We start from the raw sequence: 12,981 nt of genomic DNA on the forward strand, positions 1-12,981 counted from the left end.
CCCGCCGTTTTTCTCTTTCTACCCGCCGTTTTTCTCTTTCTACCCGCCGTTTTTCTCTTTCTACCCGCCGTTTTTCTCTTTCTACCCGCCGTTTTTCTCTTTCTACCCGCCGTTTTTCTCTTTCTACCCGCCGTTTTTCTCTTTCTACCCGCCGTTTTTCTCTTTCTACCCGCCGTTTTTCTCTTTCTACCCGCCGTTTTTCTCTTTCTACCCGCCGTTTTTCTCTTTCTACCCGCCGTTTTTCTCTTTCTACCCGCCGTTTTTCTCTTTCTACCCGCCGTTTTTCTCTTTCTACCCGCCGTTTTTCTCTTTCTACCCGCCGTTTTTCTCCTACTGCTTCTGTTCGCAACAAGATTGACCTGCTGTAGATGTCACAAAGCAAAAGGCAGAGCTGGATGACTTCATACCTGACATGGACTGAACACAGCAGTTGCTCTGTGTTTACTGTGTCTAATGGGTGTTGGAAACAAGTGTGGGGAAAGAATCACCTCGGTTCAGTTGCACAGTTCTCACTTTAATAATCTTTCAACCCAGTTATCCTAGAGTGTTAATGACCGGGCTGTAGGAACTACAGAATGAAATACTATTAAAATTACTTACGTTAACAATCTCCCTCCCTAAGTGAGGTGGGAGTGTGCATCATCCATCAGTGCTATTGATCCAAGTGGATCTCAAGCACTCTTTTGATCTGAGGTATTGACAGTTTTGTTCTAACAGGGGTGGACTATTACCAGTGGAAGTCAGCAGGGTACTGGTGATGATGCACCCGCAGAAGGAGCCTAATAATAACTCGAATGCCATTGAATCAATAGTGGCATCATCAGTGAACAAGTACTGTGTTTTTCAGGTTTTGGCAGGGCTTGAAGGCATGCTGTGTGTGAACCACTAGTGAAAAAGGGAGGTGGGGGGAAGATCTTTCCCACTGTAGAAGCAGGGTGCTTTGATATAGTAACAGCATCAGAAATGGTTTTGATATTTAGGATAGTGTAAACAGAAATCATTAATTGTACAAATGTGTCATGGTAACAGTTGGGGTGCCTCTCAAAGCTGTTTTTCTGTTTCCTTTTTGGAGGACACTCTTGCTGCTTACCTCTTTTCCTCTTCCACTAACAGGCAAGTTCATTACTGCAAAACAGCCTCTGCCTGATGAACAGGAGAAGGCTTTTCTTGCTGGTGTTTTTGTGCAATTACTTTATGGCAATAACATTTGAGATAATAAGCTAGATTCCCTCCTGATGAAAGCAAATGTGGTTATGTTGGAAGTAAACATAGTTACGCATTCAAGAGATGAAAAAGATAGGAGTCCTAGCTTTGCAAAAGATCCAAATAGCCTTATAGTACAGCTCAATTCTCTGTTATTAAAATCAATGAGCAGAGCATAACAGTAATAATGTTTAATTGAAATAAAGCACTATTGCTGTTTAGATGTTTTGAATTGTGGCCTCTTTGTGAGATGAATGATGGGAGAGCTAGGAGGACTTGTGGAGTTTATTCGCTTTTTGCTTTGGGGATTTTTTTTTTTTTCCCCCAAATCCACACAGCCTTACCTGCTTAACATATCTGGCTGTTTTACAGTAGTTGAGATCATGAAAAGATTCTACCTAGAAAACAAAAAGAACACTCATGAGATATAGGGGAAATAATATAAATGCCTTGGAGAGTGTGCCATATGAAATGAAGATTGAGAATCACGTCCCATAATGGATGAGGAATGATAATCTGTCGTACATGCAGAAGATCCTTGTATGTAGCCATTAAAGGATGAAGTCAGTGAAGCTTGCACCATCTTTCCTGAGTGGAATATTGCCCACTGAGATGCTGGCTCATCAACAGGTACTTACACTTTTGGAAAGACAGGTTATACTCTGCATGTGAAATAATCCTCAACACTGTTATTCAATATTAGATTAACTCTTTGAGATTCTTATTTGGAGAAAAAGTTTAAGAAAACGAGGAGAAAAAAAAAGGTAGTTATCTCACCAACACATAGATTGCAGGCAGGAAGCCTCTGCCTGCTGCTCTTGTTTTCCCCAGCCTGTGCCAGTGTCACTCCCCCTCATTTTTACTGCTGGCTGATCTGTGCAAGTGAGCAATCTACCCAACTTGGGCAAAACAATTTGGGTTGGTTCAAGCTGTGAGACCAGCCTTTGTGTGTTTTGATGGAAGGGGATTTGAGGAAGGCGGAAATCCCCAGCACCAGATGCTAGTGAGCAGCTGGGGTGGGCTGGCAGGAAGGAGGTGCCACCTTCCACTGACACAACTGGTGGTGGGAATGCACGTTTATCTCCTTCCTGTGTATCAGCTGGAGACAGCTTCAGTTGCTGCCTTATCCTCCTTCAAAATGAGGAAATTATAACAACAACATTGGTTCAAGTTTGTCTCTTCTCCCTGAATATCAATCAGAGAATAAATTAGGTCCTTAATTCTCATACATAAGCATATAGATGCTGCATGAACCATGGCAGTATTTCAACCTCCAGTGCTAGTGTTCTACCAAATACTTGCTTTCAGTTCTGTTTCTACAAACATCTTGACCTCTGACGTTTACTCATTTTGGTAGCAAATCACCTTTTTAATAACTGTGAACAACCATGTAAGCAAAGGCTCGCTCACAACTGCTGTTGTTTGATAAGATATCTTCTAAACAAATTCCTAATCTATTTCTCTAGATTAGCATAGGGCATGCTTGGCTTGTTTTCTGCCATGTTTTTCCCCCTGAGAAAAACAGAAATAGCTGTGAGTTGTTTTTTGTTGTACTTTGGATTTTCTTAAGGACAAAAGCAGCATATCACTGGTTTGGTTTTTTTCTTCCTTTTGACTTAATGCTCCCTGGTATTAATCAGTATTATACAGATCTGTTTTCATGTCTCATGGCAGCTTTTTGTTTTCAAGATCCTGAGGACAGCAAGCTAAAAATCTACACACCTTGAGCTCAATGTTGAAAACTGCAGTTTACATATGAGCCTGCAATATATTATATCACTCTTACAGGTCTAGTGAACCACACTGAACTGGCCTTCAGCAGCAGCTAGCTTTGAGGGTTTTGTGATAATCCATCCATTAATAAATGTGCAGCATTGCTGGGCATATATAGGAATATATGTAAATCAATCCATCCATAAGCTTTTTGGCTGCATTAGGTTGGCTTGTGGTGCGTCATGAATTTTCTTGTAGGGCAAACTGTTCTGACATTTTAGTGTAACAGAAATGCCTGCTTGTGACTTGGAGGAGAGCAGGTCCAGTACACCAAAAGAAAGCTCAAAGGAGAGGTTGTGATGATGGTTCCATCGCATGGAACACAAAACAGTGTTAGTGGTTTCTTTATGCCAAACTGTCACTGAACTGGGATTAGGTTCAAATATAGATCTCGCATCTGTCCTCTACAGGGCGAGCATCAGGTTTTATTGTGCTGTAGGGGATTCTTTAATTGATAGGAATTGTGCTGATACATTTAGCAAAGTACCCATTAATAATAAAAAAATAAAAAAGCTTCCTAGCAGCACTGTAATATGCTAACATTTTTTTTCTGTAAACTCATGAAAGATAACTGTCTATGTATCAAAAACAAGATAGCTCAGCTGAATTTGAAGTTAGGAATGGTACATTCATAAGCTTGAGAAAAATGGGAAAGGAGAAAAAGGCGATAAAGGATGGAAGATTTTTGAGTGTCTGCTGCTATTCACAGCTGTACAGAGAAATCGAGGAACCCAGTCTATTTGCTTCATCCTCCCCTTTCTCCTTCCCTGCAGACTTGAGTACTCAGAGAGGTGGTGGTTGAGAATTTAGGGAAGGAAAATAAATGCTTATGCAAAGCGAGGCATGCGTAGTTTTGCAGCCTTCACCTATGTGCCAGGGACGGGTGTGATAGTGTATAACTGTTTAATCTGCCAACTGAGCTTTAAAAAGGTGTGGTTACCACAGTAACTGCCACGTAGTTGTGATTTACAGCATGACGCTTCTTCCAAGCTCCACAGCACAGTCTCTCTCTCCTTCTGGTTGGAGTCTCTCGGGTCAACTGGTGCCCATTCGGTGCTGCCCCCACTGCAGCTCCCACCTCTTCCCACAAGAGGACCTACTGTCTCAGCTCACGGAGCGGTGGCAGGTGGTACGGACTGATGACTGCTTTCACACCCTACTGCATTTTGGCTTGGTCGAAGTGTTGATGTCCTTGAGGTCCAAGGGTCCCACTGTCACCCCTGTGATGAATGCAGCGTAGAGCAGCAGACATGGGAGGTTGCCTTTTACTGCAAGAACAGCGAGCAACGAGTGCAGAAATCAAAGGAAAGCTTAATCTCAGTTGCTTGCAATAGACCTAAAGCATCTTATCTTCTCTTCATGGCTATCTCACCTTTTGGCTTTTCTCATTTGCAATGATAATTTGTATCTATGCTGATAAATTACATAAATATGAAGCTTCTCTAGTGATAGTGGTGCAAAAGTGTGCTCTGACCCGTGCCACGCGTGTATCCATTGGGTTCTTGAAGCGTTGCAGTTTTGGCAGCATGTTACCTAAGGGGCTAATTCTGTTGGGTAACAAATCCATGAGACTCAGGGAAAGGCTGCTGCTGTAGTAAAGAGACGCTGCAGCAAATAGCTGCTATCCATACTTCTACAGACAGATAAAAATCACGCATAAAAGAGGTCCTGAGGCAGTTTTGCTTTCTGGGTTTTCATAAGTAGTTTGAGCCACAGCTTTTAGTCTGGCCTCTTCCTTTCTGTTTTGTCCAAAAGTATTCTTATGTCTTGCTAAGGAGAAAAGTAATCTTGACGATTGAGTTTTCAGAAAGGTGCATTTTAATGAAATCACAGATATACCTCGAGGTGGTGAGAGTGTAGGCTGGCTTCTTTATTGTTGTATATCAGTAAAACGTGGACATCTGAAGGGAAAGATGAGGGCAAGCCTTCTGGAAGACAGGTCTACCTTGCCCAAAGTAGCAAGGGGCATCTGTAAACCACTTTGGCTTGCCTTGGTAAACAACTGGATTAAGTTACCTCAGGCTTTGCTACAGCACAGAAGTGAATAATATTTTCTTTAAATAAAGTATCTCTTCTAAAATAGCCAAAACTTAAACAAAACAAAAAAAAAAGAAAACAAAAAACCGCCAAAAACCCAAGAACAGAATTATGGGGAAACAGTAGACAACTGTCTTACAGTGGATTCAGAAAGACATAAAAGCTCTTACAAATCTTTTATGCCAGTTAGTCCCTTCAGAGAGTAAAAGTACAGAATGGTAATTATCGCAGTTTTCTTTTTGGCTTTCTACTTTAGCTTTTCGCATGAGCAAAGCAGAAGAGATATGCACATTAATAAAGCAACATCAAAGGGAAGCAACCCAGCTGGAAAATAAAGGACTTTCACAATGCCGTGTAAAGGAACATAGGGAAGTCAGCTTAATAGCACAGCTCCTGTTTGACATAGAATTAGCCATCACTGCTGTAACAGCTAGGGGAATACTCGAATGCAGCATCAACGTGATACTGTTACTACAGCATACATCTCCCGGGCCTCCTTGTCTCATTACTGGTTTAGCTTTCACATATAGCGCTAATAATTTGACAACCAGTATGGTAGCAAGAGAATTCTTACATAGTTCATATCTGTGAGGACATAAGAAGCTGGGGAGAAATGACACTAATTTTGTGGGGTTGAATGTTAAAGGAATTCTGCCAGCTTTTGCCAAATCTGCTTGGAAAACATTTAAGCTTTAAAGACTATAGTTAGGAAACCGTTGGAGAAAACTCCCACTAAGTTAGAGAGGAAGAAAGCAATTGGCTTTTTACGCATTTTCCACTCCATAAATATACACTTTCATGTTCGTATACTACAAGATATTTATATAACACAATATTATTCATGCTTATGCAAGAGTTATTTTTCATAAACTGAAGGCAGAGAATATAAGGTGGAGCCAACTCTTCAGTACTTCAGGAAGAAAATAAATAGGATTAGATGTTGTTTGCCTTGTATCAAAATTGTAGCTCCTCTTTCTGTATTTATCTTCCAACACAGCAAGGCAGTCTGTGGATATACAGCACAAAAGGAAGTCAGAAGCCCAAGTAAGAGGTGAAAAAGAGTTAAATGTTAAGAATGGGACTAAATCAGTGCTTTGCTGCTGATTGTTTCGGTTTGTGCAGCTGAGACGTAAGCTGGTATGCAAATCGTTTGACCTGAAGCATTATTAGTGGAGTCCAACTAGATTTATGCTGGCAAAAGTGAGATAAGTCTTGTTGACTAGTGTCAGATAAGCACATCCTTTTCCACTGGAATAAGCCACTTACATAAATTGGTTGAGTCTTTGACATTACCTTTTTAAAACAAACACACACCCCTCCCACCCCCAATAAAAAACTCAAAAAACTGGCAACTTAGCTTGGGCTTACAGAAAAAAGGCAGGGGGAGGATTTAAAATCTAAAGTAAAAGTGAAGAATTTCCTCAGGTCTGGGGGAAAAAAAAAAAGTTTATTAAAAGTAGTCTGTGGATTTTTTTAATGTTATCAGGCCATAACAATTTTTTTTTTAAAACTTGTACATGGGCAAAAATAAAGTGTGGTGAACCAGTTAGTGTATACTCATGTGGCTATTTGGAAGAGGACTTGAACACAAATTGTATAAAGGCTATTATTTACACATAAATTGCTTGAGGTTAATGGCTTATAAAGCTTGTATTCATCCGCAAAGGGGAGATATGTGAAAATTTCAGGTACTCTAAAGCCTAAAAAAAGTCTTTTAAGGGCCACTAAATCTTGTTGTCACAAGGCAGACTGTAAACATTTCTAACAGCCACATGACGAAACAGTTACCTCTGTGTAAAAACAACAACAGGGAAAAAAACAACCCAAAACCTCCCCAAAAAACCCTGCTCAAATTTTTCAGCCTGTTTTTTTGCTTTCTTGATATGCATCATTTCCATGGAGACTATGACTGGTTTTTTACGCAAAAGATGATCTTGACAATGCACGCTACTTTTGTTCCAGTGGAAATACTTCTCCAAATAAATGGACAACCTCAGTAGTATTTTTTGCTCTCCTTAGGGTCTTGATTTGTCCTTGAAATACTGATCGCGTGCCTCAGAAAGGTGTGATGTCTACACCTTTTAAGATCTTAATTCCCGCCAATACAAAATGTTCTTTATGAATTATTAATGTATTTGGACATAAGTCTCACACATTTGGCTTCTGTGAAAACTGTTTGAAACTGTTAACTTTGATTAACGCTGCATAATTTCTTATTCAGTCGCCTGAATAGAATGTGGCAGATACTGTGTCAAACGCTGTTCTCGCACACCTTTGTTCTACAACCAGCAGTTTAGAACAAAAGGAGCAATAGAAAATGAACCTGGATTAATTTTGGAGAATGCATGTTTATGTTTAAGACCGTCTAAATGAAACTGATTCATTATATCGCTTTTTAGGTACATCCTAACTTGTACACTTAGATGTTTGCATGTGCTTAGGTAATGTTGAATTTGGACCTCTGCAGCAATAAAAATACTGATACGCAACATTTGAAAAATTCTGTAAGATTTTTTTTTAGCATATTCTGAAGACTAGAATTTTTTTGAATCTCAACTTTAAATCTTTTGATTGAAAATCATGCTCCTGAAGAAACATTTCAGGTGTACTGCATGGGGCCAGTCTTTTAGTCTGAGATACGAATCAGCTGCTCAGATCTAAATTTTACCAAGACTCAATCTCAGTTGGTTTGTCTCATTTCTACTGAGCGATTTCATTGCTTTGGTCTCTTCCTTGGCAGGTGCCCGTAGGCATAACTATGTAGAAGTCACTGGAGCTCTGCCTTCCCTTGAGAATCTGAAGTAATCTGCATTTCGAAAATGTCTGACAGATGCTTGATGCAAAGTCAATGTATGGCACGTCAATTAATCTTTCCGTACCTCAGTTCATCCCTCTGTAAAATGTCATGCGCATCTCCCTGGTTGTTATGTAGCTCAACAGATGTTTATTACACACCATGAGGTTCTCTTATGGAAGCAACGTTGCTGCTATACAGCATGGTGTACCTTTGCCTCATACCTGAGATTTTCAGGGTATTTGTATAAGAAAGGTGGAGAAAGACTTTATACCATTGCCTGTGGCAACAGGACAAGGGACAATGGTTTTAAACTGAAAGGCGGTAGATTTAGATTGGATATAAGGAAAAAATTATTTATCATTATGGTGGTGAGACACTGAAACAGGTTGCCCACAGAGGCTGTGGATGCCCCATCACTGTCAGTGTTCAAGGTCAGGGCGGATGGGGCTTCGAGCAACTAGATCCAGTGGAAGGTGTCCCTGACTGTGGCACCGTGGTTGGACTAGACGGTCTCTGAAAGTCCCTTCTGATCCAAACTATTCTGTGACTCTGTGATTCAGTTTCAGGCTTCACTCTCCGAAACCAAAAGCTACCCAAGGTCATTCATATCTAAGTAACTGAACTACGGACTGCCACCACTGATTAGACATGCAGCCATACTGACACTGAGGATTTCTCTCCTCTGGATGTTGCTGCACTTAAATTATAAGGCTTGTGACAAGGAGAAAGGTACTTGGCTCAGAGTTACGAGGAGGATGAGGCAGAGAGTTAGTGCAGCTCTGTCCTGCCTATTCCTGCTCAGTACAACAAATCGTAAGGATTTTATTCTGCACAATGACTGGAGTTTCTAGAAAGCTTTGCTTTGCTTTTCCAAGGCAACTGCTTCTAACACAACAGCTTGTGCAAAATACTCTGTAGCTGCATTAATTCAGCAGTGGTTTTTGCTCAGTATAGAGCTTTTCCCCAGCTGTACCTTGTAGATCTGTTTCACAACCTGAAATTGCCTTGGCATTACCCCAGTTATTTCATTTGATGTGACATTTCTTGCACTCAGAGGACCTGAGAAATCTACATGTAGCTTTGAAAGACAGGAAGCATAAAAATGATATAATAGGTTGCTCGTTGTAATACTAGTGGTCAAATGAGTTGGAGATGACATATTTGGCAGCCCTAGACTAATTTTTCTTTTTTTTTTTGTTCTAGTGCATTTAGCTTGGAGGCAAAAAAGGATTCCTGTGTAATCTGGGAATTACAAGAAGTTTTGTAGCTTAGTTTTGATGTGGCATGGTTTTTTTCCCTTTTTCACATTTGACAAATGCATTACAGAGAACCTAATCCAGATTCATGTTCTTCAAAATCAGATTAAAACATGAGCAAATCAGTCTTATTTTTCCTTTCTCCCAGAATACTTCACCTGCCATTTTATATATCAGGTGGTTGGTTAATTTTGTTCCTTCTCTGGAGTATCTTGCTAAAGTGCTTATCTGTAACTGACTATTTGAGTCCAAAACCCCCGGCCTGCTTCTCAGAAGCAGAATATGTTTTACTACACACTCGATTTGTCAATTATTTCCTTCCCAGGTGCTAGTAAAACATGTCAGGCCACCGAATATGACACAAGTACTGGGTAACTCTGTTCCTTACTTTCTGCTGAAGTGCTAATGCAGCTGTGGATTCCAGATGTGTATCAGAGCCTCCAAGTTTTTGAGCACAGTTGTCAAAAGAGGGGAAATGTCATTTGGGTGGGAACCTGTTCCTATAAAAAACCTCCTGAATATCTGGGGGGAGGATGGGGTGTGAGTGTTTGGTTTTAATTAATATCAATATTTTGAATAAATAGAAAAAAAAAAAGAATTGAATGTTGTGTTTTCTGTTTAGATAGCAAAATAATTAAATAGATTTCATGAAACGGTGTATATTTTAATGTTTTTTTTCTATAGCTGGGCTTAGATATTAAATTTTCCTATGTTAGGAAAATAACTATATTCTTTGTGTGACTTTTCTATGAAGGAAAATCAGATCAAATTATTTCACTGAGAAGTTGCCTTTTTTAAACATCTTTTATTAGAAAAGTGGAATAAAATTTGAATGACAAGAAATAAAATCACACTTTTCCTCGAGAACTCTAAACTTTTTTTAAGTAATTCCTATAAGGCTACTGCCTTTTCTGTTGATGTGCTGAACTGTCCCAACCAATTGATTGTTTTATGTTATATAGCATAAGATACACTTGTAAGACTGAGTGGCTGCTTTCAGAAATTAACTCCTGTTTAGGTGTAAGTTCATCATCCAATTCCAGGTGCTAGACTGTCCATTTTGTGTGGACTTGCTAGCTGGGACCTCTCCCTGAATAGCATGACCAGACTTTTCTTTACAAAATTTCACCAAAGGAGGAGGAATCACTTCTCTTTTACTGAGCAGCCTGGTAGATCAGGACACAGTCCCAGGACATGGAAATCTCTGGCTCAGGTCAGTCTTTTGCCTGGGTAAATTTGTCTTTCTACCTCCTGTTTACTCAGTATCTCCTTCTTGCTTACAAGTGTTTGCTCTTTTTGGATGTGTGTCTGACTGTCTCTGTAATGGCAGATGGATCTCTTTAGTGATCTATTGAGATATCAAAGCATGCTTTCTCCTATTCAGTAACTATCAAAAGTGTTTGTGTGAGGAACACTTCCAATGGCAGAAACTGTGAGACCCTGTGAAAAAAAAAACTTCATAATTAATTTTAATCACTAATAACTGATTTTTTTAAAAAAAAAAAAACTCAGCACTATTATGCAGCCCACCATGGTCCAGCCTCCTTCTATCCCATTCTTTCCTTCACAGCACCAATCACCGTCACCTCACGTTAGCACAGCAGCTCCCGGGCTTTGCCTTCCTTCCAACTGCAAAGCTGTAAACCTCTGTCCCCTGGGGTCCCCTTTGAGCAATGCCAGACATCCACTACACAACCTTTTCTTCCCTCACACTTTGGCTGTCTCAAATGCTAAAAAAACCCAAACTAAACCAAAACACAAAAAAAAAAAAAAACCACAAAAAACCCACTACTGTCCAGCTCTAGCTCTGCATGAAGTGTCACCTGCAATTACCTGTTCAGCACAGAAGTGTTGTGTGGACTTAGTAACTTTCTCTGTGGTGTTGTGCCATAGGGCACAGGGTAGATAGAGGGTCACTGGGCATGACTATTAGCGTCAAGGAGTGATTAGGTCAGTGGAGATCACTGGAAGTGACCTGGTACCTGCTCAGCAAGTGTTGCACTAGTTTGCTTTTTAATGGGCAGCGGTGTTCTGAAAAGTCAGAGGTGCAAATTTGCATTTCCTCAAGAAAAAAAGACTTGTGTCTGGGATGTTGACAGCTTCACTTTACCTAACTGTGAAAAAGGACACTATCTTTTCCTGCTTCTGGTGCACTTTTTGCATGCCTTTGTTTGTGTTCTCAGGGTGTGCAAACAAAACTGACTTCTTTAGTTGTGTCAGTTAAAAAAACCTGATTAATGGATCCTAGAGTCAAAGACTCAAAATAGGGACCCATGTGGTTAGCGTGTCCAAGATGTGGGCAGTTCTGAATAAAACATTCAGAGCAGATATGAGGTGCTGTAAGACTCTGCTAAGGTACTCCAGACTAGGCATTGACAGAGAAGTGTTGCTGAGTACCTAAAGGCAAAGTGCTTTTGGGTACATAGCCCCATAGTGAGCTACTTTGACAAAAGCTGGGAAAACTCCTCCTTCTGAAATACCCAGAGCTGTAACTTAAACTAAACTGGAATTTGGGATTACTCTTATGTTATTTGAGATAAATTTAATCCATTTTCAGGCTTTGTATGGCCTTGATTTGAAGGGCTCCTCACAATAGTGATTAGTACATGAGCTGGAGCAGAGTGGGAAGCAGGCTCCTAGATCTCTGCTAATAAAATAAAACATTGGACCTGTTCCTGTGAGTGAATTCATTCTCCCTACTCTCTCCAACAAACTGTCTTTAATCTAATAAGCTTCCTTCTGTCATTCACACTTCTTCTGAGTCACAGCATTGCAGGCAAGTTATTTAAAAATTAACCACCACCATGCTGTGGAATGTGAATCTTTGAAATTTGGTTGGGCATTTCAATTTCAAGATTAAAACCAGCAATCAAGCAGATGAGGAGAGGTGATCATACATAATATAAAATGCACCCTTTCTCTGTGCTGCTGAAAACTGAGAATGTATTTCTCCAGTGGGGACTTTCATGTATAAGCTGTTGACTTCAGGTTAAAATGTAGAGGGTAGAAATATTTATCTCAGCTATCCATCAACGCCTACTTGATTAAGCTATTCAGAAGGATCTTTATAAATAGCACCTTATCTCCTTGTTACATATGTATCCAAGGTTTCCAAAAAGATCTGTTCCAGGTGGTACACTACTTTTAGGTGATGCATTTTTTTTTTTTAATTGAAGCTGCATGTAGCTGAGATGCTGAGCTGAGGAAAAGCATCCTTCCTATAACTGCAGTAGAACACTTTGCAGAGCTGTACCGAAATGACCAAGCTTGCATAGGTGCTCACCTGGGCAAGGTGGCCCTGTGGGTGCCAGTAGGAGCCTTTCGACTTGAGAAATTGGGCTAAGCTGGACCAAGGCAGATAGTGATAAGTTCCTCCACTTAGAAAATCCTCACCATCCTTCAGAAAGTGTACACGGCTTGTTTTAGATGCTGCCTTGTGAGAGTTTTAATTTTCACTACTCCTCCAGGAGCTACATAGTAGCCCAAGGGACTATTTGTGACGTTTCATTTCTTGCTTCCAAGTTCTGTTTGCATTTTTCAAGAAAAGGGCTCAGTTTGCTGTAGAAAATGAAGGGCTAGAACCAATGAAGGTGAAGTTTGGGGTACTGAAGCAGGGACAGGAGCAGCACTTAATGTGGCTGAACTCGGGTGCCCAAACTCATGAGCAGAGATGGAATGAGTGAGGATGTGAAAGCATGCTGAAAAGTTACCTGAGGTCAATACGCTACCTTACCATGATTACAAGTCTGTAGAGGAGTGAGGTGGGTCTGAATCATACTCCAAGACACTTCATCTCTGCTCACTTGGAGCACCTGCCTGGAAAGCCCTCCTGATGGCTTGCAGCTCATCACTCCTCCACACAATCCTCCTCTTCAAAAAGTTAGTGGAAACAGTCCTTTCTCATAAAACATACTC

Source organism: Leptosomus discolor, chromosome 13 (genome assembly GCF_034619465.1).
Source record: "Leptosomus discolor isolate bLepDis1 chromosome 13, bLepDis1.hap2, whole genome shotgun sequence".
Taxonomy (NCBI): Eukaryota; Metazoa; Chordata; class Aves; order Leptosomiformes; family Leptosomidae; genus Leptosomus; species Leptosomus discolor.